Source organism: Anabrus simplex, chromosome 1 (assembly GCF_040414725.1).
Source record: "Anabrus simplex isolate iqAnaSimp1 chromosome 1, ASM4041472v1, whole genome shotgun sequence".
NCBI classification, from domain to species: domain Eukaryota; kingdom Metazoa; phylum Arthropoda; class Insecta; order Orthoptera; family Tettigoniidae; genus Anabrus; species Anabrus simplex.
In genome coordinates this window covers 971,099,740-971,126,773 of record NC_090265.1, presented here as the reverse complement: position 1 = coordinate 971,126,773, position 27,034 = coordinate 971,099,740, and the positions used below count along the sequence as shown (strand labels likewise).

Genomic DNA, 27,034 nt, shown 5'->3' with positions numbered 1-27,034 from the left:
TGCTCTTAGTTATGAACTTCCCTGGGAATAGCACGACGAGACCTCAAATTCACGGAACGATTTCTTACGGTCTGGACGTAGCCAGTAAAATTAATTGCCTTCAAAATAGCAGCGATATGAAAGTGATTATTTTTAATCTCTACCACTAATCTGGTGTCCTGTTGTGTCGAAATTTTATTTCTACAACTCCCAGCTTTTCGGCAAGAAATGCCGAATGTCGATAATTTTTACTTCTCTCCGAGCTGTCCTTTCTGAAACTGGAAAACGCCTAGCAGCGTCGGGTGCTGAAAAACCAAGGTGAATCACAGTCCGTATTATACTTGCTTTCTTCCTTGCGCCACTTTGCGGAGCCATTTCAAATAGTCAAAGTCTCAGGCAGAAATAGTGTCGTTGGTTTTCTTGACGAGTCTTAGCCTCTACATAGGTCTTAAAATCATGGCAATGCATCCGCTATGATAAAAATATACAGTTTAGAATTAAGAGAGAGAGAGAGAGAATATTAAAAGCTCACAAGTAGCGTATCATAGATTGCGTGTACTAACGAGGATCGGCCCCTGCACAGTTTTCTTTGTAATACTACAGCTCCGGTACAGGTGGTTGAGTAATACAATACTTTTGACATCTTGGGAGAATGGATGTTAAGGGATGACAGTCAGTATACCGCTAATTTCTGATACTGACGGAATTAAGCCCATGTCCCTACTACCAGGGAAACTAGAGGAACTTTCCTATAGTTCTGAACTTGTTAAGACTAACCGTTCCCAAGAAATCGCAAAGAACATCTCCATCAGCTCCCTGGTCAGCTTAACATACCATGATAATGAACAAAGATCACTCAGTAGTAGGGTGCAAGGATGTCCATATAATTTCAAAGTTTTATTGTTGGATGCAAAGTCTTTAACATTGTGTGTGTTGTGTAATTTTGAAATATAGTAATTTTAGCATTATTCACTAAAAACATGTATACAGCCTGCTGAGAAAAACGTGGAAACATTGTAAACTTCGCATCTTCGACGCGTATCGAGGAACGTGGTTTCTTGCGAAGGCAAGTAAAGCTGGAAGACTATGTCTTAACATGTCCTAGAATTTACTTCTGATGTGGAACGGGAAAAACAACACGTTTTGTAATACAGTATTTACTGCCGTAGGGATCTGTATGGAGAATAAATCCGGATAAAATAAAATAACCATCGACTCAAATACACAAGCAAAAGACAGAATTAAATCGCATGAGATGTTCCAGTTACAGCATATGGTTAGACTAGGAAAGTACTACATCGTGTGTAGAATACATAAGAGGCAACCAAGTTTCCTGGAACCATTTGACTTCAATGTTGGTTTAAGAAAATAAAGGCACAGGCAGAAGACTATGACACACAGAGAATCTTCATTAACCTGAAGAACTCTCCCCTCACCCCAAATAAAAAGCTCGATAACGAACACGACGTTATAGTATTTTTAAAACTGTGCACAAAATTTGATGGTGGACAGCACATACTTCAAGAAATACCCGACAGTTTATTAAGAATTAACAAACGGTTGCTAAGAAATAGGTAACTTCATAAACAACAACTCTACAAAATAAAGAAAATTTCTACTTTCGAAAATTAAGGGATCGTAATTGGAAATATCAAAGTAAAGGCACATGGTCATGGATCCGGAGAATGTGGTACGGGATTAAGAATCACAATACGGCTTCGGGACTCACGCTGGATAAAAATAGTAATGCCGTTGGTCTTACACCACATTAATTCTACGGTTTCCGGAGAAGCCAATATGCCTGAATTTTGTCCCACAGGAGTACTTTAAATTGCTAGTAAACCTAGTGGCAGGAAGCTAGCGTATTCGAGCTGCTTAAATACCACGGGACTGAGCCGTGATCGAACCTATCCCTCAGCCCGACACTAGATGAATGTGGTCCAGCGCAGTTAAATAGTGGAACTGTACTCCCAGGCCATGTTTCGTCTTTTTCGATAGATAGGTGTAGGGCAGAAGTTGGTTCGGAAAAATAGAAACGATGATGTTCCTAGAACGAAATTGACATCCCAGATCAGGTACAGATTTACGAAAGAAAGCTTACATACAGAGGTCATATTCCGACTCTCAAAGTGGACTGTATTCGTAGGCTGTAAAAATAAAGTAAGTACATATTACATTGTCGGGCACGCTCTCAGAGCAGTTGCAAACAAACTGACCATTGTCTATTTGCTGATACACGTGGATAAGAGCTTCTTCACAGCTTAAGGAGATTAAAATAAAACGGTAATGTTTTAGTAGTTCAGATGAAGTAACACCAAGATGCCTAGCTCAAAACAGAATTGGAGCAAAAAAAAGTATTCTATTTATGCTATTTACAAGTTTCCTTTTAACTTTTCCTTCACCAATAGTAAAATTCTTAGTTTAACCATATACGAAACTTTTTAAAATTTACTGTACCAGCGATTCTGAGTAACTGCTCAATCATCTGTACAGGTATTCCGAAGTCATTACCAAAATCAAATAGATCGCTGAAAACGTTTGAAATGGCCCAAAGTGCAGCACACTGCCGAATAAAACAAGTAAGCTAAAAAGAAAAAAATCTTAAGTCATAAGCAGCTACTACGACCGACAAGCACAGTGTATCATCCTGCTTACTGCAGTGACATATTCGATCAATCTCAAATTTGATGTAATGATAAATATTTGCACTATGACCAAATATTGAGCGAAACATTACCTTGTCGATAACACTCATGGCTGCGAGCAGGAATGTTTATAGTTTTCAGGACAAGGACGACACAGTTGCCACCGGAAAGAGCTGTACCACTTTTTTTTTTTTTTTTTTTTACAATTTCGCATTACGTCGCACAGATACAGGTTTTATGGGGACGATGGGAAAGTAAAAGGTTAGGATCGGGAAGGAAGCGACCGTGACCTTAAGATACAGCCCCCAGTATTTGCCTGGTGTGAAAATGAGAAACCACGGAAAACAGTATTCAGAGCTCCCGACAGTGGGGTTCGAATCCGAGCGACTCAAATCAGGCTCGGGGTGTGGACCTAGAAAAGCAAACTATTACTGTTCCGTGCTTGCTTTACCTGTCGGCAAAGTATAAAAAACCTATCGGTTGGTGAATTGTCAGAGGCCTGCTATTCGGAGCAAGAAGCACCTTCCCTAGTCAGACATCGACCTTACTACAAAATTTGGAAGTTCTATTCTTCAAAATAGAAAAACATAGGAATAGACACTGTGGGGCTCTCTTTAAATCTTTCATTTCCATCTTTATCCGAGAATGTAATTGACATTCCTACTCCATTCCTCCTGGAAAACAGAAGATAACAGTATTAACAAATGAATTTCCGCTTTTAGTTTTTAAACTCTATTGAATTTGTAACCTGACTGTATTCCGGATCTAAATGGTCGCTTTCAAAGCGAATGGTGGGATCCGTTGATGGCTATGTAAGCCCTCCTACTAGAGTCATCGTTAGAAATGCAGTGAACCTCCTCGTGCACCTGCCATCCACACAGTATCATGGATTGATCAATCGACGATCTTACACGGTGGTGGCAATGTTTGCGTATTAGCTCAGTGCTCCGGCAAAATCCCAGCACATGCTCAAGGGTTTCTGTCTCGTTGCAGCCATTTTGGGAACCGATATGACTGCGGAGAGATTAAATAACATCTCACTGCGTTTAAATATCAAGGAATATTATTTCCTGAGTGATAGCATTTTTAAACTCTGGAATGAGATAACGAAATATCAAACTACTCTCCAGCATACACGATTACCTTCATTACGTAAAACAATGTAAACATTTTATTACAGAACATTTCATAGATACTTACCTAAGGGCAACGTGTACCAACACCGAAAAGCCTGTAACAAGAGAAAAACACAATTAAGGATTGTTGTTCCTGCGTGTGCTCTATGACAGTACAACAGAATATAAAGTCTTTACTGTGAAAACTTAACTATAATGAAATGTGAGATGAGCAGGAAGAAAACAAGGATTAGCAATTTTTAAAACAACTGCCTTCTAAACCAGAGCGTCGACGACCTCGTTAGTGGCTCCAGATAAGCCAAATAACAATGGTTCGAAACCACTACGTTGACGTTAGCAGCCAAGCTGGATATTAGCTCTACACTTGTGCTATGCAAATTGCAAGACCGTATTAGTTTTAGAGCGGGCTACCTCACAACCCTGTTTCAGTCCTGGAGGCAGATTTGTACAGTGGAAGTTTAATCTTGTGTTTGTGAATGTATTTTTAGATAATAGGGTTGTATCAGCACCAATCCTAGCCCTTTCCCATCCTTGCGTCGCCGAAAACCCTTTGTGTTAGTGAGTTAAAACGCTAGCAAAAAAAAACTTGTTTCCTGTGATCGAGACTGTAGGATCGAATGCCAACATCATTCTGTTGGCATCTAAACGGGGGTCAATGAACTCACCTGACTACTTACAGGGCGAAATTTCCGAAGTAAGGTGCCTCTTAAGGTGGTTGGCAATTATAGCAAAGTTGAATGCTGCATATTATTATAATTATAATTATAATTATAATTATTATTATTATTATTATTGAGGATAATCATTTTTCTTCAGCGTTTGTCCCTGCTACTGGCGGGGTCCGCTACATGGATTCGTTGTCCTATTTAGTTCTGCCCTGGGCCATGTCAGGGTGGAGATTGACGCGCTTCAGATCTTTGTGAAGGGTATCGGCCCATCGCTGTTTTGGTCGTCCTTTTAATCTTCCACCGACGACTTCTGACATGTAACCCGTCTTCGCGATAGTATCTGCCCCTGTCCGTATATGTCCAAACCATCGTAGACGATTTCTGCTCATTTTGTCTTGAATTTGTGCAGCGCCAAATCACTCCTTCAAGGGTTCATTGAAGATTCGATCCAGTTTAGTGACTCCAGCTGTCCACCGCAGCATCTTCGACAGTCGACGCCAGTCGTAGTCTGCCAACATTCGCAACAGTACAGTGCAACACATGGGATAACAGTAAGAGACTTGATTTAAGATCCTTCGGTCGCAAGTAATGCAGAGTTCGCCATTTAATTCAGGCTGCGGTTATCCTTGCACTGACCTCTTCACCGAGTCAATTATCGTGGAGCTAACATTCTTGTCACTCGCAACAGGTCCTCACAGTCTACCTGAATTGTTCCGATAGCTTGAATATAAGATGTCAGATCCAGGGTGGTCTTTTTTATTGAGGCACAGCCATATTGCACCAGCCTATCACTCCATTCTTGGATTCGGAGTTGCAGATCAACCTGGGTCTCAGAGGTAAACATGACATCGTCGGCATAGACAAGAATTCCTGGTAAAAGGACGGTGGAGATCTGCTGTTACAGTGTCCATCACTAGAATGAACAAGAGCGGTGAGAAGTGCTGAACCTAGGTGATTGGAAAGTCAATGGATGTTCCTGCCGGGACCTGAACGTAGGGTCCTTGTGTCTACATAAAGCAGCTGTACCCAGATGACAAAAACTCCGGTGCCATGCTCTCTAAATGCTACCCCGCGTCAGGTTGTGTGATATGGGAAGACTTAACTCCTTTCCAAATTAGTTAATCGTAAGCAACAACATGTGTGTAAGATTGTTGCAGTTTAAAACTTTGTAGTGCCTTACGTCGAAGGAATACAATAAGAGAATATACATTTTCTTAAACTTTATTCTGTACGGCGAGCGTTATTCATGTAATTATGATCCCCCTAATCCGAAACACATCATTCCACCAACCCCAGTCGCTGCAGTTTGGAAAGACTTGTCCCGAGACATCACTATCGATGAGGCCAAGGTTGTCTTGAAAGAAATGAAGCCGGGGAACCTACTGATAACGGACTGAATGATCAGTTCCTGATCACTATCAAACAAGTGAAAATTACTATTAGAAAAAGAAATCTAGGTGGAAGCCTAATGGATAATGAACAAGATTTTATACCGTTTGTTTTCTATTTCGTAAGATGATAGGGTTTAGAAGACAGCAGACAGCGGTGCTTCAGCTGAACTGATTTTCACCGACATGTTAACAGCGAGACGTTTCATGCTTATAAGCAAGTTCTAATGCCACACACCAGCATTCCTTTCCATTCAATTTTTACTCCCAAGCATACATACGTATAACAATTCAGCCCACGTAGCATCTGTTATGGGCTGTGTGAAGGAAACAAAAGAACCACCCACTTAAAAATTCGAATGCGGCAACTATGTGGTGATACTATGAGTAACTACCATAGGTTGCAGTAGAATTAGTCATTTATCTCAGTCGTTAATTGAATGAAAGAACCCTCTTTCAACAAATATCGTTTCGATGCATCTGCTCCGTGCGGAATGATTCAGCTGAACCCCGCCATTCATAATTACTGCTAGTGATGTTAACGAAAATATCAGAAGAATAGTATATTGCCGGATATACCACAAACTCCCAACTTATTCGAAGCTAAAAAGCTATCTAACAGAGTAAAGAGGTAGTATATACAGTAGTTACATACTGCAATTCTTTTCCATCAGATATTATTAAAATAGGATATTGACTGTGGCTGAGATTGAAGTTCTATGCTCTAACCGGCAATATACAGTACTATATCACTACGATTGTTGACCCAGTCCAAAGGACCCGTAAAGACCTCAAATTACATGTTAATTTATTAAAGGGGAGAACCGATCCTTTTTTTATGCAAACTCAATCTCATGAAGTGTTTGAGACGGAAACTGTGTGAAAACATAGATCTGGAAATGTGAAATAACGTCCAACAACAGTTACCAAATTCTGAAAAGGATTTGATATATCTTGTAGAACAGACGTCACACATTACAATACCTTTCATCATGAGTATAAATACAGTTTTATATTATCACAGTCTCCTTCAATTCAGGGTGGCCCGCCTGCCCCCTTACGATTTAGTTTTTTGAAACCCGAACAACATTTCAGTACCCCTTAGGGTTGATATTACAGTACTCTGCATCCTGCCTGTGTGTCAGCAATGTAAATGAGCCATGAAACTAACAAAGGAAACTACTATGCACAATTTCCCGTCCAATCATATTGACCATTGCACCAAACATGCGATTTATTGCTCCCTTTTTTTTTTTTTTTTTTTTTTTTTTTTTTTTACAATTTGTTTTACGTCGTGCCGAAACAGATCTTATGGCGACGATGGGACAGGGAAGGGCTAGGAGTGGGAAGAAAGCGGCCGTTGCCGTATTGATGTTACAGCCCCGGAATTTGCCCGGTGTAAAAATGGTGATGCTTGTTTAAATGGCACGAAATGAGACGAAATGTAAGGACAATTAAAAATGTATAATCCTCCTATGAAATGAAATGAAGTGGCGTGTGGCTTTTAGTGCCGGGAGTGTCCGAAGACAAGTTCGGCTCGCCAGATGCAGGTCTTTTGAACTGACACCCGTAGGCGACCTGCGCGTCATGATGAGGATGAAATGATGAAGACGACACATACACCCAGCCTCCGTGTCAGCGAAATTAACCAATTATGGTTAAAATTCCCGACCCTGCCGGGAATCAAACCCGGGACTCCTGTGGCCAAAAGCCAGCACGCTAACCATTTAGCCATGGAGCCGGACATCCTCCACTGACTAGAATTCAAAACGTGAAGACGAAGAATGAATGAATGGATATGAAGTTAAAACAAACAGTGGATCCGACCCGCAATGCCCCACATTCCCAGAAACTAGCGTTAAACAATATTACTGACAAAAGGACTGCTTCTAAAGCACAATACTGAATCGATGGTGCTTGTAGTCTAAACGGGGCCAAAATCCAGGTCATCGGCCCCTCATAATGGTACTTATCGCTAGGAAAGTACAACCATGGTATTTGTCATGTTGCGGTACTAATCAAAAGTAGCGTAGACTCGCGGTATTCCACACTACTCACAGGTAATGTAATGCGCACATGTAACACAGACCTATGGTGTTTCGCACATTGTATCGCTATTTACAGGCAACGCAAACCTATGGTGTTCCTCACATAAGTGGACCAACGACAGGAACTCTCACTATCCCGTGGTTTTCCTCACACAGTGGGCATTAATCATAAGCAAGGCTGAACCATGGTGTCGCTCAAATAGTGGTACGAATCACAGGTACTGTAAAATGCATCCTGAGTACACAGTGTCGCTATTAATCAGAAACCTATTGTGTACCTAACATAGTGGTACTACGCGCAAGTAAAAGCGACCCATGGTGTTCCCTGCGTGATGGTAATAATTACATGTAGTATCATAGTTCTAATTTGATCATCCCTTGGTCGACCCTCTTAGTCGCCTCTTTCGACAGGCAGAGCATACCGTGGGTGTATTCTTCGTCTACGTGCTCCACCCACAGGGGGTTGTGTGTTTGGTCCGCGAGAGGTACTTTATTTCCCTCAAGTCGCCGGCGAGCCGGTCAGGGCCCCATTATCCGCCACCTGGGACGCGTCACGGAGTAGGCCCTATCACCTCTCCCCCTCCTACGCCAGCGTAGTAGATTTTTGGTGTGTGAAAATAGGAAACCATGGAAAACCATCTTCAGGGTTGCCGATAGTGGGGTTCTAACCCACCATCTTCCGAATGCAAGCTCACAGCTGCGCGCCCCTAAACGCATGGCCATCTTGCTCGGTCCATTAAAATAACATGTACGCGTAATACTATCGAATTAATTAGGTTATGCCATGTGATCTGTAATTGTAGAACGTTAAATGAACGCCGTAAACCACGACTGATATAATTTTCGATGTGGAATGCCGCAGTTTAGTACTACACTTCTAGCAAGTATCATGTATGTAGCCTTTGTGTCTGTCGGTAATCTGCCGATCGCCTGTGGTAACACTGTCTTTAGTGTAGTGGTTCCAAAGCAACCTTATGCAACGACAGATCGTGCCCAGTTTTAACGAGGACACAAAGTTTATCCACTCCTACGAGGTCACATCACAGCATTCATTCATCATTCATGCACTCACTCACGATGTATTCCAGAAATGAGTACGTTTATATGTTGCTAATTTATAGAGAACAAGCCAAAACGCATTCGAACTGCAATGCTTGTGTCACGAGCGTGTTTCCTGACAGAAGACGACATTCAGACTATCAATAAGTTCCCAAACCTTGAACGACGATTGGAGTCAACTGGGACACTTGGAAGTGCACCTCCTGTTAGATCCTACTGCTGCTGCAAGTCTGGTCCAAATGAAGAGGCTGTTTTGGACCCTGTCAGGAATAGAAATAGAAATGGCGGATGGCTTTTAGTGCAGAGAGTGTCCGAGGACATGTTCGGCTCGCCAGGGGCAGATCGTTTGATTTGACACCAGCAAGCAACCTGCGCGTCGTGATGAGGATGAAATGATGATAAAGACGACACACACACACACACACACACACACACACAGTCCCCGTGCCAGCGAAATTAACCAATGATGGTTAAAATTCCCGACCCTGCCGGGAATCGAACCCGGAACCCTAGTGCCCAAAGGCGAGCACGCTAACCATTTAGCCATGGAGCTAGCCTGTCCGGAATAATCCTCACATTAGTACACGGATATTTCACCCATACCATCTGCAGTTACAGTTCGACGGACGTGATTTCGATGCTCGAGCGACATTTTGTCTGTGAGAATTACGAAGTGTAAAAAATGATGCAGCCTTTTTTACAATTTGCTTTTCATCGCACTGACACAGAGGGGTCTTATGGCGATTATGGGATATGAAAGGGCTAGGAGCGAGAAGGGCGTGGCCGTGGTCGTAATTAACGCAATCATTTGCATTGGGTGAAAATTGAAAACCATGGAAAATCATCCTCAGGATTGCCGACAGTGGAATTCTAACCCAGTATCTCCCAAATTCAAGCTCACAGCTGTCCCGACCCTAACCGCACGGCTAGCCCACTCTGTACACAGCCTTTTTTACAAGAGTCCTGTTTTCAGATGAATCACGATTTTACAACAATGACACTGATTCCGCACAATATGCACTACTGCAGAACGGAGAATCCCCACTGGGTAAGACAACGCATTTCAAATGCGTCGGATCTTGGGAGACTACCCAATGGGATCATATGGCGGGACACACTACTTTCATTTCTTTCAAATGAGCTCCCACCGTTGCTGGGAAACGTGCCACTGCTCGACCGATTACGAATGTAGTTTCAATAGTACAGGGCCCCCACCTCAAGGATTAGTAGTCATCCGGAACCATCTTCATGGGAGGGGACCCGTTCCGTGGCCCGCTAGATTACCAGACTTGACGCCACTTTTTCCTGTAACGTCACTTAAAAAACAGGTAGTGTTTGCACAAGAGCCTGAAACTCCTGGTCGCCTTCGGCAGCTGATTACCTACCGAGGCATGCCAAGCTGTTACACCTCACACGTTACAAAGAGCAAGAATGTCTTTACAAAGTCGTGCTGAAATCTGTATAAAAGCAAGGTGGTCAACATTTCGAGCACTTGGTGCGCTGAATAAGCAGGGAATCCTGCTTCCTACCCAAAGACCATGTAGTCCAACATGGCTACGTAACATCCGATAAAGAGTCGTTTTCAGGATCAAACAAACATTCATTCATTGGAACGAGTAGGTATGTGCCATTTCACAGCCACTGTAAAGGGCATAAAGCGAAAAATGCAAATGAACCAGCCTGGGAATTGAAACTCTTCCCTGGCAGCTTGGCTCCGCGACATCAGCGATGCGTGATTTAGCCACCTTAGCTACAGAGAGCCGTGATGAATGCTTAGCACGTATGGAATCTATTTATAATAGTCCTAATAAGCACTTCCTGTACAAACGTAAGGAAGTGTTATTTGCAGCTGTGATCGATTTAAACATTCATTATAGTTTACGCCATTGAAATATCACTGGCGCTAATGGTTTCATCTACATCTTGCCAGTGGTTTAGCGTCGCATTAACACACTGAAAGTTTTCGACGACGCAAGAATAGGAAATGACTAAGATTGGGAAGGAAGCGGCGTGGCCTGAATTTAAGTACAGTCCCAGCTTTTTCCGTGTGTGAAAACAGGAAACCACGGACAACCATCTTCAGGGCTGCCGACGGTGGGACTCAAACCCACCATTTCCCGAATGAAAGCTCACAACTACGCAACCCAGCCGCGCGGTCAAAACGCTCGGTTCATCTACTGTATACCCTCGAGCATGAACTTTACGATGCTTTACTAAAGCAATATAGGTTCAGGTACTAATCCTTTTAGATTGGCTATGATAAGATTTCGTTTGATTGATTCTCCTAAAACATAAGGAGCGGACGGTTGAGCCGTTATCAATATTATCCTTTCTAGGTACGCGTACGTATACTGCCTGTTGGACTGTCTATCTTCAAATATTATACTAGCATTAACAAAACCATTAACAAGTATACCCACACTTATCATTTTCATAAATGTGATGAGTTACCTGAAATCAATACTGATGAAACAGATCGATATCTACACAGAGATTAACTTATGGAGTATTGTCATTACAAATACATTATTCAATCTCTATATCTACTATACGCCTATGTTTTTAATCCATCATACAATTAACCACTGTCCGCTTTAGTCTTGTATCCCATGCTAATACTACACTTAAACAGCCTAAAAGTGCATACAAATCGGGTGTCCAGCAATCATCTCACTCATTCTCCAAACAGAGAAAAAGCAAGAAGCAAAGAATGTGGCACAATATGAAGTGCATTGCCCAAGACCATCTAGAATTTCAACCAGCTCAGACGCGACGAAACGAATTTCACAGGGTGTCGTCAGGCGCACTTTTTTACCTGAACGAGAAAAGTTAAAATAAATCGATCAGAAGAGAGATTACGCGATCAACCAGAAAATTCTATATCACTCCAAGTGTTGTTTGAAATTCCCGAGTGAAACACTAATAATCTTCAAGATGAAGATTCTTACTTTTCTGATCCGTATACTGAGGAAGACACTCATGAAAATCGGGTATTATATTTGGAACCGAAGAAAATTTGCAGCTCTCAATGAGTAGTCTCTACTAGTTTTTGATGGCACCAAGGTGAGCCCCATAATTTTCATTGAATTAGTTATTATTCTAGTTTTGCTAAGGACGCCAGGAGTCGATGGTGATACTCAGATGTCGGTTCCCTTCATTTCTGCGTAATATTTCTCCTTCAGCATGTGACTTGGAAACTGACATAACACAACCAATTCATATTACGGGACTTCGAAAAGGCCATTGTAAATAGTACAAGTACCGTCTTCACCGTTGCTGGAATGTGGTTCCGTTTACATCAATCCTCATACAAGAGTCTCTGTGCATACCATTACCTAAAAACTTGATTTATCATTAAAAAGATAATAAACTTATGCGTAATTTGCATTGGTATTTAAAATGATATAATTCGGAATTGAGTTCCGGAGAAAAGTCTTTCGGAATTTAGTTTTCAGAAATTTACAAACGTGAAAGCAGCGTTCCATAAAAATGGATTCAGGAAAACATATATGAAACAGGTTTAGTTGACTATTGGCTACGGAAATTACATCCTACACCATACATACGGCATATGCAACTTCCTCAAAGACTCTTGTATTTCCACACTTCCCTACTACAAAGGCTGCAAGTAGTAGCAACATTTATATTTCTGTCTCAAGTCCTCAGCCCGGATGCTGGTTGGATCCTCAAACTGCACCACCAACGACTATGCAGTTATAGGGAACCCCTAAAAAACTGATAGCGTTGCCACAGTGAGGTGTATAAGACATAAGGAGTGGGGTAGCTTGACATTGCTTTCCTTACCTGGTCAGGAAGTGCTATTGCAGCAAGAACAGTCCTATCAGTAGTACCTTTCGTAACACTCACTCTCTCCCTAATGGACGTCGAATGAGTAATAACTCAACAATCCATAGCTAAGTAACTTCCATACTGTCACAGCCATAAATGAGAGACTTCGGTGGAAGATACACTTTGTTCTGGCCTGTACCAAGAGACAGATACCCAAAATAGTGCATCCCTAAAAAAATAGCAAATGGCGGAATTTATAATCCTACCACAAAACCAAACCCCGCGGCACAACTGCCCCGAAGGTCTAATTCCATCTATGCTTTATGACAATGGAGTTTACTATCCTTTCCACTTCCTCAAGCGCGATTTCACCAACATCATTTGAGAAGATTTTAAACATATTTCTTCCATCTTTCCAGTGATTCCCGGGATCTATTATGAGTTCAACTGATTTACTCAAGACTTTATTACTGTCCAGAAAGGTTTCCCCTGCTGCTTGATCTAGCCTTTCCAGGTTACTACCAAAATCTTCCCACGACTTCTTTTCGGATTCAACGACAATTTGTTTTGCTCTGTTTCTTTCCGCCACATATAATTCCTGTCTGCTTCACCATTTCTGATACGCCGTTTTATGTTTACAAGCTGCTCTCACTTTATAATTCCACCAAGATATTCGCTTTTTCCCATCTTTATACGTAGTTCTTAGGCTTCCCTTCCTGTTTGTACTACAGCATCCCTGCATGCCACCCATTCTCTCTCTACATCCGCAACCTGCTTACCGTCCACTGTTTTGAACCGTTTACTTATCATATCCATGTACTTCTAATTTCCTCGTCCTGGAGATTTCCTACCATTATTCGTCTGCACACAGATTTCACTTTCTTTATCCTAGGCCTAGAGATGTTTAGTTCACTTCATATCAGACAGTGGTCAGTATCATAAAAATTTCCCCGGAATACCCTCACATTCCTGACAGATTTCCGGAATTCAAAGTCTGTTATGATATAGACCATTATGAATCTGGTGCCCCTACCCTCCCATGTATAGCGGTGAGGAATGTATTCGTGACTGCTAATCCCATACTAGTCCACTAAACTCGTCCTATTCCTATTAGTTTCGATATATTCTCCATATTTACCCCATCACCTTTCCGTAGCTTGTTCGTGACGTCACCAGAAAGATTCCTTTTTACGTTGAGATTTTCAAATTATTCCTTCCCCATGCCCAGTGATTCCATGTAAACTATTATGAGATCATCTGATTTACCAAAAACCATTTCTTTTTTTCACTTTTTCGCATTGAAATCGCCCATTAGCGCCATCCTATCCATGCTGATGACCCTGACTACAATGTCACTCAGTGCTTCATAAAATTTGTCAACATCGTCATCTGCGCCCTCACATGGTGAATACACCGAGACAATTCTCATCCTAATTCCTCCAACTTCCGAGTCTACTCACATCATTCGCCCTTTTACGCACCTAACAAAACTATGATGCATTCAATAATATTCCTGACGAAAAGTCCTACTCTATACTCTGCACTTCCATTTTTAACACCTGTTACGAACACTTTATAATAATCTCCTGTCTCTTCGGCGTTATCTCCCCTCATTATCGCCTAACATATCCAGACGCATCCTCTTTGCTGACTCAGCAAGTTCTACTTTCTTTCTTCCATAAGCCCTATTAACGTTGATAGCACCCCATCGAATTCCATTTCGTTCGCCAAGTTGTTTCCAAGGATTACAATCAATCAATCAATCAATCAATCAATCAATCAATCAATCAATCAATCAATCAATCAATCAATCAATCAATCCTGATCTGCATTTAGAATAGTCACCCAGGTGGCAGAATCCCGATCTGTTTTCCTAGCCTTTTCTTAAATGATTGCAAAGAAATTGGAATAAATTGGTTACTCCAATCCCTAACTCCCCTTCCTATAAACGAATAGTTGCCCCAATTTATCCTCTTAATCCAACTTTATCTCCATATTGTGATCTTTCCTACGTTTAAAGATACCACTTAAACCTATGTGTCTACTAATATTCCACCCCTCTCTCCGCTGACAGCTCGGAACATACTACTTGGTCGAGCAGCTCGTCTCCCCCCCCCCCCTAATCTTCCCAGCCCAAACTTGGGAACATTTTTGTAACGATACTCTTGTCGGAAATCGCCCAGAACAAATCGATCTGCTTTTCTTTTGATTTTTTCCAGTTCTTGAATCGAGTAATCTTGGTGAGGGTCCCATACACAGGAATCATACTCTAGTTGGGGTCTTACCAGAGAGTTATATGCCCACTCCTTTACATACTTACTACAACCCCTAAATACCCTCATAACCATGTGCATAGAACTGTACCCGTCATTTACAATCCCATGTATGTGATTACCTTAATGAAGATCTTTCCTTATATTAACACCTAGATACTTAACGATGTTCCCAAAAGGAACTTTCACCCCATCAACGCAGTAATTAAAACTGAGAGGACTATTTGTAAAACTTACCTGACTTTTAACCCCGTTTATCGTCATACCATTGCCTGCTGTCCATCTCACAGTATTATAGAGGTTATTTTGCAGTTGCTAACAATCTTGTTATTTATTACTCTATACAGAATAACATCATCTACAAAAAGCCTTATCTCCGATTCCACTTCTTTAGTCATATCATATACTAGCTGATGTACCCGTGCTTCGCTACGGGATTCTCAGAAAGACTGACTTGGTGGTTTTCCTAACTGAATTCAGCATAGGTCATTACAAAAACGTCAGTAGGAATGTAGCGATTGAAATCAATGTTATCATATAAAATACTCGATCAAATGAAAAACCGCACACTTTCTCCCTTTCAACGAACAGTACTACGGTGCCGATCTAAGAGTCCAAAGTTCCAGAGCTGGAATAACTAGGTCGCAGACTGCCGTGAACACTCCTCTGTCATTATTCCGTTAAATATGCACACTACTCATTTCAATCAGTACCCCAGAGTAGGGATTGTATAGCTCGAATACCATGATGAACCAGTGTGTTACGTACCAGATATATCAGAAAATGTATGAACCAGAGGAATGGCATGCTAAAGAAGAAAGTTATCTTACTCCCCAGCTACTTCCCACCAATATACAGGCAGGCTGTTACAGTCGGTACGACCAGGCGAGTTGCCCGTGTGGTTAGGGGCGCGCAGCTGTGAGCTTGCATCCGGGAGATAGTGGATTCGAACCCCACTGCCGGCAACCCTGAAGATGGTATTTCGTGGTTTCCCATTTTTACACCAGTCACACCAGGCTGTACCTTAAAGCCAAGGCCGCTTCCTTCACAACACTATTCATTTCCTGTCCCATCGTCGCCGTAAGACTTACCTGTGTCGGTGCGACGTCAAGCAAATTAAAAAACCTCGGTACGCTGAAGTAATCCTATCTGTCGGGGATGAGAGGAAACAGGAGACAAAAAGCACATCACAACAAACAATGGTCAATGTAATGTTATTGTGGATAAAGTTTATGAGCTTTCTATATTGCAGGCCTTCACATTAGTTTTCTTTCGACTCTGTGATATTAGGGTGTCCTACAAAATTATTTATATCGTAGACTGTAGTTCCTTATTCTCAGACTTTACATACCGATTTTCACTAAATTCTGTTTACCCATTTTCTCATGACTCGGTGCTGATATGGACTTAGTAACAAAAATCCAAATTCATGAATATCTCCGATTATATGCGGTACGGTAACAATGTATAAGTCATAAGTGATCGGAAATTTAATAACTTCTTACATAACTACTACTAACTTACGACATAACTAAAGTTATGTTAATTATGTAGTATTTATCGATACGACCACTAATAACATAACTTGAGAATTACACTTCAGGCCTTCCCCTAAACTACCATTTCTATCAACGTGAATAAAATTATTTATGGCTTAGATTGTAGCGACATATTCCCTGACTTTGCATACCGATTTTAATTAAATTATCTTCAGCCGTTTTCTAGTGATGCGTGTACATACAGACAGAGACAGACATTACGGAAAAGTAAAAAGTGCAATTCCTTGTTACTGTGGACATGACCGATACAGAAATACCATTCTTTTCAAATTCTGAGCAATGTACAGACAAAACTTGTTATTTTATATATATAGGTTACATTTCTAACCTTCCCCTAAAGTACCATTTCACTCAGTGCGAATAACATTATTGATAGCCTAGATTATAGCGACCTATTCCCCGACTTTGCATACCGATTTTCGTGAAGATACGACCACTAATAAAATAAATATTTGACAATTGAATTTTAGGCCTTCCCCTAAACTACCATTTTACCCAGCGTGTATAGCCTGTTTGTAGCGAATTATTTCCCATATTTGTCTGGCGATTTTCATTAAGACACGACCACTAATAACAAATATTTGAGAATTAAACTTCAGGCCTTCCCCTGAACTACCATTTCTATCAGCGTGATTAAAATAATTTATAGCCTAGATTGTAGCGGTTCATCACCCGACTTTACATTCCGATTTTCATCAAATTCTCTTCAGCCGTTTTCTCGTGATGCGTGTACAGACAGACAGACAGACAGACAGACAGACAGACAGACAGACATTACGGAAAAGTAAAAAATGCATTTTCTTGTTACTACGGAGATGACCGATACAGAAATACCATTCTTTTCAAATTCTGGGCAATGTACAGACAAAACTTATTTTATATATATATATATAGATATAAGAAAACAAAGGTCCAATAATACTGCCTTGAGGAATTCCCTTCTTAATTATTACAGGATCAGATAAAGATTTGCCTTCTCTAAAATCTATTTTCTAGAAATATAGCAACCCATTCAATCACTTTTGTCTAGTCCAATTGCATTTTTTGTCAGTAGCCTCCTATGCTCCACCCTATCAAATGCTAGACAGATCAATCGCGATACAGTCCATTTGACCTCCTGAATCCAAGATATCTGCTATACCTTGCTGGTATCCTACAAGTTGAGCTTCAGTGGAATAACCTTTCCTAAATCCGAAATGCCTTCTATCGAACCAGTTATTAATTTCGCAAACATGTCTAATATAATCTGAAAGAATGCCTTCACAAATCTTACATGCAATTCATGTCAAACTTACTAGCCTGTAATTTTCAGCTTTATGTCTATCACCCTTTCCTTTATACACAGGGGATACTAGAGCAACTCTCCATTCATTTGGTATTGCTCCTTCATGCAAACAATAAAATCTAAATCTGTATGACTGCCAATTATGCTTGCCATCATGTTATCCTTAGCCGACTTCTTTGCTAGATTCAATTTCCTAGGAAGTTCAGTTTCTCCTTGCTTTCACAGCCATTTCTATTTCTTTCCAATCTGCACCTCCCTCTTAGTCTCTGTTTCTCAATTATAATAAGGTGGGTCTTTATCATTCCTTACAACCTTTAAAAGGTACAAACCTGCTTTCATATTGCTCAACAATTGCTTTAAACCAATCCCTCGCCCATTAGCTATGTTTTCGCATTTCTCAACAATTGCTTTAAACCCATCCCTCGCCCATTACTCCTTACCCCATTACCTCGCCTGACAAATGAAAGTGGGACTCCGTTACTCCCATATGTCCGAGGCTTGCTTAAAATATTCTTAGCTCGGTAAATTCAGTGAAGCAGAATGCTACCCTACTTATTCCCAGAGAAGACTAATCTGTAACAATATTATACACTGTTTAAGTTTAAGGGCAATGTTTCTTATACGTTTCTGACACAATCAAATATCCCTTCATGCACTATTACCACCAGAATCTCAGACAAATTAATACTTCAGAAAATGGGGGACAAAAGTATAATATGTACACGTATCAACATTAAAATATTAGAAGGGGAAGTCATTTAGACATTGTATCTAGAGTCCTTCTCGGCCATTTCACAGGCGTACGATGATTACGTCGTCAAAATTTATAACGTTATATTTGTTTCTGGTAGTGACCACGAAGAATTCACACAAGCCTCAATGAAGCTCTGCTACGACAATGAGATGTGAGGAATGTGTTCATATCGTGAACATTATCACTCAACGCCAAGGGTACAATCGGTCATTCGGGTGAATTAGGTTTCAGTTTCCTATAGATCAATTACTATAACTGCGGGTTAAACTCGAATGGAGATGTATCTTCGGACCGTGCTGTGAACTTTTACACTTGAAATGTATATACCAGCGAGTCACAGGTCCGTTTCTGCTAAAAGCAGTGGCACAAGATAAATGCTATGGGTCGATTGCAGAAACGATGACTAGTTTTAAGTCTTAGACATCGTCTACCTAAACAACGTCTAAATCATTCACGATCTTCCATTGCATAAACAATGTTCAGTCGATGTTTAACTAGACATCCCTTAAAGTTTCAATTTTGGTTTGAAAATGGAGACAGAAGTATCTTTCATGCAACTCTTTGCTTGTCGCAACCAATGAAATTCCTCGGTGCGCGCGCCGAACGCCAGTCAGCTGTTTGTCTTCCTACACGTTACTCAAATATGGCTGAGCATGACTTGCCCGCAGATAAGAGTATCGCTTTCGGTGCAAATTAAATCTCATAATATTATCAACACTAAAGCGACACGCCTCCGGACGGGGAAGTGTAGCTTTCATTATAGCGTTGTTACAGTGAGTGTAATTTACTCATAAATACAGAAGCTTCGACGAAGAGAAGATGAAGCAATAGTAATGTGTAACCGACTGTGTTGTACGGGCCATATAGATGTAGCTTGCATTCTGGAGATCATAGATTCGAAACGCATCATCGGCAGCCGTGAAGATTGTTTTCCGTAGTCTCCCTATTTTTACACCAGGCAAATACTAGGGCTGTTATTATGGCCACGGCTCTTCTTCCCCAGTCCTCTTTAAACGATAATCACCACCACTTGTCTTTTCCTATCTGACAGCTGCCGAAAACGTATGCGATTATATATATAAAAATCCCATACAACCTACTTTTTAGTTTTCACTATTATGTGTGTTTACTTGGCAGTAAATATAAGTGAATCTCTCCCGGTTGATGTATGTGACAGCCCTCAGACGATTGGGACACGTAATTCTGATATGTATGTAGTCGAAGTGACCTATAATTCCATGGAAATTGCCCCATGTATATAATAAAATATATCGATTGCCAAGAATTGTATTCAAGTTGACAGTTACCGGACTGTCACTTTGTCAGTCTCAAGAAACAAGTCTCTCGTAAAGCGAAACCTTATTTTATGATTATCTCCCCGTGCATGTCAAACGAATTGCTGCGATTTAGCAGCGGGCAACCCACAGAGAGGCCGTCGGACTAACCTTTCTTCCCGGAATCGTCTCAACATGATAATACAAATTACATATTTCACGGTACGTAACCTCTGACTGTGATTCACTCCTGTCATTTGAGGTTAAACAGTGCTCTCGGCAGCGTTTAAACATGACTGGTTGAACATCGGTTTTAGACAGTGTCTAAGTGATAATTAACGTCTCTGCAATGCGACAGCCATACTTAGGCATTGTTTAACCGTAAACATCGTCTAAATGCCGTTTCTGCAATCGGCCCTATATCTCCTCTAACTTTTTGTTTAACTATTTGCTTTACGTCACACCAATCATGGGATAGGAAAGGCCTAGGAGTGGGGAGGAAGCGGCCTTAAGATACAGCCCCAGCATTTTCCTGGTGTGAAAATAGGAAACCACGGAAAACCATCTTCAGGGTTGCCGACAGTGAGGTTCGAATCTACTATCTACCGGACGCAAGCTCCCAGCTGCGCGCCCCTAACCGTACAGCCAACTCACCCGGTGAATGCTATATCAAAGAAAGGATTGTACTGTATATCTTTCAGGTATCTGATACACCACCGAATGTGCTGCAGATATTTGTGAAAACATGAAAAGTGGATTAAAGAATTTGCGGGAGAGAGACTGGCACTTGTTTACGGCGGATTTCAACTCGCTAGGGAGATAAATGGCTAGTTCGATGATCACTGCATATCGATCATTTAAGCGTTGTGCAATTCTGGTATTTATCCCGTTTCCTTAGATCGTAAGGTAATATTCAGCGGCAACTAAATGCAGCCAGGTTATTTCCGCTGAATTCTTATAAGAGGACCTCATCACGCTTCTATCGTTTTAAATTTGAAAGAGATTGGTGGCGTGCAATGTTCCAACGATAAGCAATGCACATAGGTCCTGAGCAACTAGTTCAGAATTCGTGGGTTGAGGTCGATATCGTCAGCCAGAGCTATAATTCATCAAACTGACTACACCAGTCAGTATCTCCACAATGTGAAGAATATTAGATCCTAAGAAGGAGGGAACATCATCCTTATGGCGTGATTTGATCCAGCAGGATCTACACCACAGGGAAAGTTATAGTCTGATTTTCTGATTAGACTGGCATCGAGGTATTCGATTTGCCTAAACCTGACCCACACTGAGAACTTGTGGATCGAAATGAAGAAACCTATGAGATATTGCTTCTGGAAAAGTGGTGTCCATTCGTGAACGAGATGTACGTTCAACGGAACAATAATGGGTTCAATGCCACGTCGGCATGCTTCTGGACAAGACATTTCTCCACAGCAATTCTAATCCGAGACAGCAATAACTGGAGTCCTTATAAATGTATCCTGACCTCCCCATGGAGGTGAGGGATGACTGGTCAAATGATCCTGACAGCTATGCCGAACAGGTTGAAAGTGATGAATGCTGAACCAGACAAAATGGGACACCCTTTCACCTTAAAAATATTGCTTATTGAGTAAATGGTGATGGGTGATGATATCTCAGAGCGAGATATTTTTGTTGTTTGAGGCAGACACTGCCTTACTTGGCTGATACTTATTCACTTTTTATTCAGTAACATAAAATGAACAGTTCTTGGTATTGATTACGTTCTAATTACCATGTCTGAATGAGTCACATGTTATCAGTTGAAACTGGAACTGAATATGCAATATACTGTATGGCAGAGCATACAATATATAAGAGTGTGATCACTTTTCTGCGCGCCCGTACACTTGCCATGTCTGACGTAGGCACCAGGATTCCCTTGATTGAACATAATGCTTCATATCTCCACACAGAACAAAACGAAGACAATCCGAAGGTCACTGTTTTATTCTCTATAAATTTTGAACAGCTGAATCTATTCTAAACGCGAGCTTCCTATTCAAAAACCTCCAGATGTTTCAATAAATGGATGGAAAAATTTTACCTCTAAGACAAAAAAAAAAAAAAAAAAAAAAGAAGCTAGATTTGACAAGATACCACTCACGTTGACAACTCTAGGTATGGCACTTTGGAGAGCATACATATTAAGTGCTTCGAGTAGTTTGATCTTTCGCTGTATAGTCAGCACGCAGTTTTAACGAGTTTGTGTATGCCGTGAATGCATTCTTATTGCTGTGACGGAGACATGCCATGTTTTGTAACGGGGTTTACAACGTGTTACAAGGGTAATACTGAGGTAAGCCCCCATCCAGCGGCGAGGATGGGAATTGTTCCGGTTGCCGTAGCTTGTCGCACTCCTCTGGGGCAATGATTAATGACCGAGAGATGAAATGAGATTAAATTATATTGCAGAATGTTGCTGGAATGAAATATGACCGAGTAAAACCTGAGTACCGGGAGAAAAATCTGTCCCGACCCCGCTATGTCCAGCACAAATTTCACATGGAATGACCGGGATATGAACCACGGAACCCAGCGGTGAGAGGCCTGCGTGCTGCCGGCTAAGCCACAGAGGATCTACTAAGACTTTTCTTTATACCACACAAGAAAGAGACATGTTTTTGAAGTGCACAAATGCTCTTTCCCGGAAGGACAAAAATCTGACTGAAGTTTTGAGTGTAATGTTCATTTTCATGACAAGTACATTATTAAGCTGATAAATTTGTGATTAACAGCAAAGGGGCGGCACTTACGCAACTATGATGGCTGTCGTGGACCATAAGGATGATAAACAGGTTGAAATCTAACGACTTTTTTTTTTTGCGTCGCACCGACACATATGTCTTATGGCGACGATAGGACAAGGAAGGGCTAGGAGTGGAAAGGAAGCGACCGTGGCCTTAATTAAGGTACAGCCTCAGCATTTGCCTGGTGTGAAAATGGGAAACCATGGAAAACCATTACCAGGGCTGCCGACAGTGGGGTTCGAACCCACTATCTTCCGGATGCAAGCTCACAGCCACGCGCTCCTTACCGCACGGCTAACTCACCCGGTGATGTAAGGAAATAACGTCCGGTGATTCATAAGAAAGGCCAGTGTTTGTACAAAAATTGCTCGCAAACATAATTTCTTTTTCGTAGCATCTTACAATGCAGAGCGCAATATTATGATCGGCTAGCGTAATTAGCGCCGCTCTGCGGCAGAACCACCGGAACAAGTGAAGTGAGCACATTTTCTTTCTATACCCTATGATAATATTAATGTACTTTTTATTCTCTACATGTAGGCCTACATTTTGTCACAATGCCCCCACGGGCTGTCAAGCTGGAAGTATGGTTCGGCGAACACGGGGCCCCTAGTTGAGGCTGGCACCGATTCTACATATGCTAGTTTCCTCATTTCCACCATTCCTGTTTAACCTACCTTCTTTTTTCTCTTCCGACCCCGACGCCACTAGGTTTTCGAGGCCTAGGGCATAATTTCCACTTTTTTGACAGACCTTTTCTTTCTTTCGCTCATTCTAGCTAGGATCGTACCTCGATTTTCTTAGGTTGCCCAATTGCACTTCCTCTTCAGAATAATCAAGTCACAATTTAGGATTATGGAATAATAATAATAATAATAATAATAATAATAATAATAATAATAATAATAATAATAATAATAATTGTTCCAATGTTTATTGCATTTACCAAAGGAAGTCATATTCCAGGCACTTTAAAGAGGTACTGAATTACTGCTTTCGGCATCTGACTCGTTGGCAGAGAGTAGTTTTCGACTCAACAAAACGGGTAATTAACGTGTTTAGCCATCCCTGCCACCGAAGGATATTTAACTTAATATTTTCCATAGGACAAGAAACCGAACGCATTTGGGAATTATAAACAAGCGGTGAAGATCTCTGCTTTAATTTAGCCTACTAGTTCAAGTGAGTTGTCACTGCTTTCAGGCAACTCGTTCACACAATAGACTGTTTTTAACCTACTTAAACCCCATGCACTACTTCCTTTCGCGTAGAAGAAACACGATCCATCTTATTTCACCTCCAAACATCAGTACCTAGAACATAAGATGTTAATTTTTAACCGAGGTCAATAGCGCAGCGTCAGGAAACACGGCGTCTGTAAATGTAAATTTGGGAGTCAACAAATACACGTGGCTCTTCGTGGCTGAAGGTTACTTCGGAAGCCAAAGCATTGGCCTGTCCAAATCCATGATATGAGGACAGTCCTTTTAAAACACGCCATTTCTGAATTGTCAAAATAATGGGAGAGAAGCATCCTATACCAATAAAATATTATATTGATATTAAAAGAGAAATACAATGTGGAATGAGTGATATCACTTTCAACAGAAATCATGTAGGTCATTAGCATTTTCGTATTATACGCCAATGCACTACATAGACTACTAGAGAAGCGTTTCATTCTCTAAAGCGGTATTTCCCAAACTTTTTCATACCTATAGGCCTACTCCCTTTAAACCAATTTTTTTTTATTAATTCCACCCCTTGTTTTTAAAATACTAGGCCTACATGTTTTTGTGCACAGACATGTGTGCAGAGCTTGTTTTAACGCAAAATATAAAATTGAGATAGTAAGTTGGGAAAGACAATAATAATAATAATAATAATAATAATGCATTTACGTCCCGCTAACTATTTTTACGGTTTTCGGAGACGCCGAGGTGCCGGAAATTAGTCCCGCCGGAGTTCTTTTACGTGCCAGTAAATCTAATGACACGAGGCTGACGTATTTGAGTACCTTCAAAATACCACCGGACTGAGCCAGGATCGAACCTGCTAAGCTGGGGTCAGAAGGCCAGCGCCTCAACCGTCTGAGCCACTCAGCCCGGCGGAAAGGAAAATTAGGACACTGAAAGTACAAATGGCCGATTGAATTTTACAACATTCGCAGCACCGGAAGAAAAAGTATAACTTCATATTACATATTGATGGTCAAGTATTTAAACCCTTAATTTATTTTTATCCGATTGTTTAATACACGGTTAAGTTACACTGAGTTAATGAGATCGTTGAGAAGATCTTGAAAATATTCACCGTTCATTTCGAGGCAGGAGTTTAAGGGTCTCTAAACAAATTACAACGCGTTAAGTCTGCTTCAAAAATGTTGGGCGTCTCTTATCTCTGTTGAGGTAGCAGTATGCCGGTGCCTCGTTTCTCTCTTCTCTACAACAAGCAGCACGCCGGTGTCCCTTCTCTACAACAAGCAGCGCGCCGGTGTCTTCTCTACAATAAGAAGCCCGCCGGTGTCTCTTTCCCCTCTTTATAATAAGAAGCCCGCCGGTGTCTCTTTCCCCTCTTTATAATAAGAAGCACGCCGGTGTCTCTTTCCCCTCTTTATAATAAGCAAGGCGCCGGTGTCCTCTCTCTACAACAAGCGGCGCGCCGGTGTCTCTTCTCTACAACAAGCGGCACGCCGGTGTCTCTTCTTTACAACAAGCGGCACGCCGGTGTCTCTTCTTTACAACAAGCGGCACGCCGGTGTCTCTTCTTTACAACAAGCGGCACGCCGGTGTCTCTTCTTTACAACAAGCAAGGCGCCGGTGTCTCTTCTTTACAACAAGCAAGGCGCCGGTGTCTTCTTTCCTCTCTTTACAACAAGCAGCACGCCGGTGTCTTCTTTCCTCTCTTTACAACAAGCAGCACGCCGGTGTCTTCTTTCCTCTCTTTACAACAAACAAGGCGCCGGTGTCTTCTTTCCTCTCTTTACAACAAGCAGCGCGCCGGTGTCTTCTTTCCTCTCTTTACAACAAGCAAGGCGGCGGTGTCTTCTTTCCTCTCTTTACAACAAGCAAGGCGGCGGTGTCTTCTTTCCTCTCTTTACAACAAGCAAGGCGGCGGTGTCTTCTTTCCTCTCTTTACAACAAGCAGCACGCCGATTCTATAGAATAAGCAGTTCACCGGTGTAACTTCCGTACTCCATTATCTACCACATCCAGTGCGCCGGCGTTTCTTTTGTACTCCGTTATGTGCAGTCAGTCAATACTACTGATTATTCTGCTCGCTACAATTGATTTTACTCAAATTTTCTTGTTTATTCTGTACTCTGCAATAAAAAAAGTGCGTAATGTCGCTTAAATACCTTGCTCATACACTAGGTATACGCATGGAACCCTAGTGCTCCATTCGATGGTCGCTACTCTGTGCTATGTTATGTTATGTGTTGTTATCCGATGCTGCTTAGATCCTCCGTCCTCAACAATGTGTAGATAGAAGTGTGCCGATGTCGCTCGTTCCATGTTCTCTTCCATTTACGTATAATCCGCTCCCCTTTCTCTGCTCTTTAAAAGCGCACTCGATTTGTTCGTTCATATCTAAATTCATGAATCGAATGGCTAGGGCTCTCCCCGAACGGAGTATGCAGAATCTGTTCTTTCCTCCACTATGTGTGTAAAAATTTCGTTCTCCATCGTCACCTAAAGCATTCACAGAATCGCTTCATCTCGAAAAAATGTCATCGAGTCATATCCCCTCTCCCTATTCTCTGTATGCGAATACAATCGCTTCTTCCTCTGTTCTTTAAGAGTCTGTGTTCTCCACAAAGTTAATACGGCGAGTCGCTTCTGTTCGTTGCCTTGCTGTGCGCAGTATCCATTCTCTGTTCGGTTTACGTAAATCAAAACCATAAGAATGTGACTTCCTATTTCGAAACTTTCAAGCAGATATATCAAAATTCAAAACTGTAACTTTTATATCTGCTGATCCTGTATCGTATCAAAGTGTCGTATTGCCTACTAAGAGTGTTGGGTTCGAAGTCTGGCAGATGTTGAATGTCAATAACAAGAGTTATTATGCGTCGTGTTCTAGTGCTTGAGACGTTATCACCTGCCAAGTGGCGTACGTCCTATGCACTATCTATATTGCCATTTTCATGATTCATCTACCACTAGCGCAAATAGTTGTTACATTCGGAATGTTGGGCTCATGCGTGTGTTTCCATCAACTTGAATAAAATGCTAAGAATGAGATCTGTATCATTCAAATGAATACTACTTACTGTATATCGGTTTCTACTATAACTGCGCACAATGTTTTATTATAGATCTACGAACAGTTTCTGTGTTGGAAGAACCAAATAATAGAATATCCCAGTTAGGAAGAAGAAAATTTGGAAATTTTCCAAT

General features: G+C 41.3%; 1 long non-coding RNA gene across 1 annotated transcript in view; it reads right to left on the bottom strand.

Annotated features, from left to right (window-relative positions):
• Positions 1-27,034, bottom strand: part of LOC136875289 (uncharacterized) — a 340,845-nt gene that overhangs the window by 234,388 nt on the left and 79,423 nt on the right. Inside the window, exon 3 of the long non-coding RNA XR_010860419.2 lies at positions 3,825-3,855. This is a non-coding gene — a long non-coding RNA (uncharacterized lncRNA). The remainder of the gene's footprint in view (positions 1-3,824; positions 3,856-27,034) is intronic.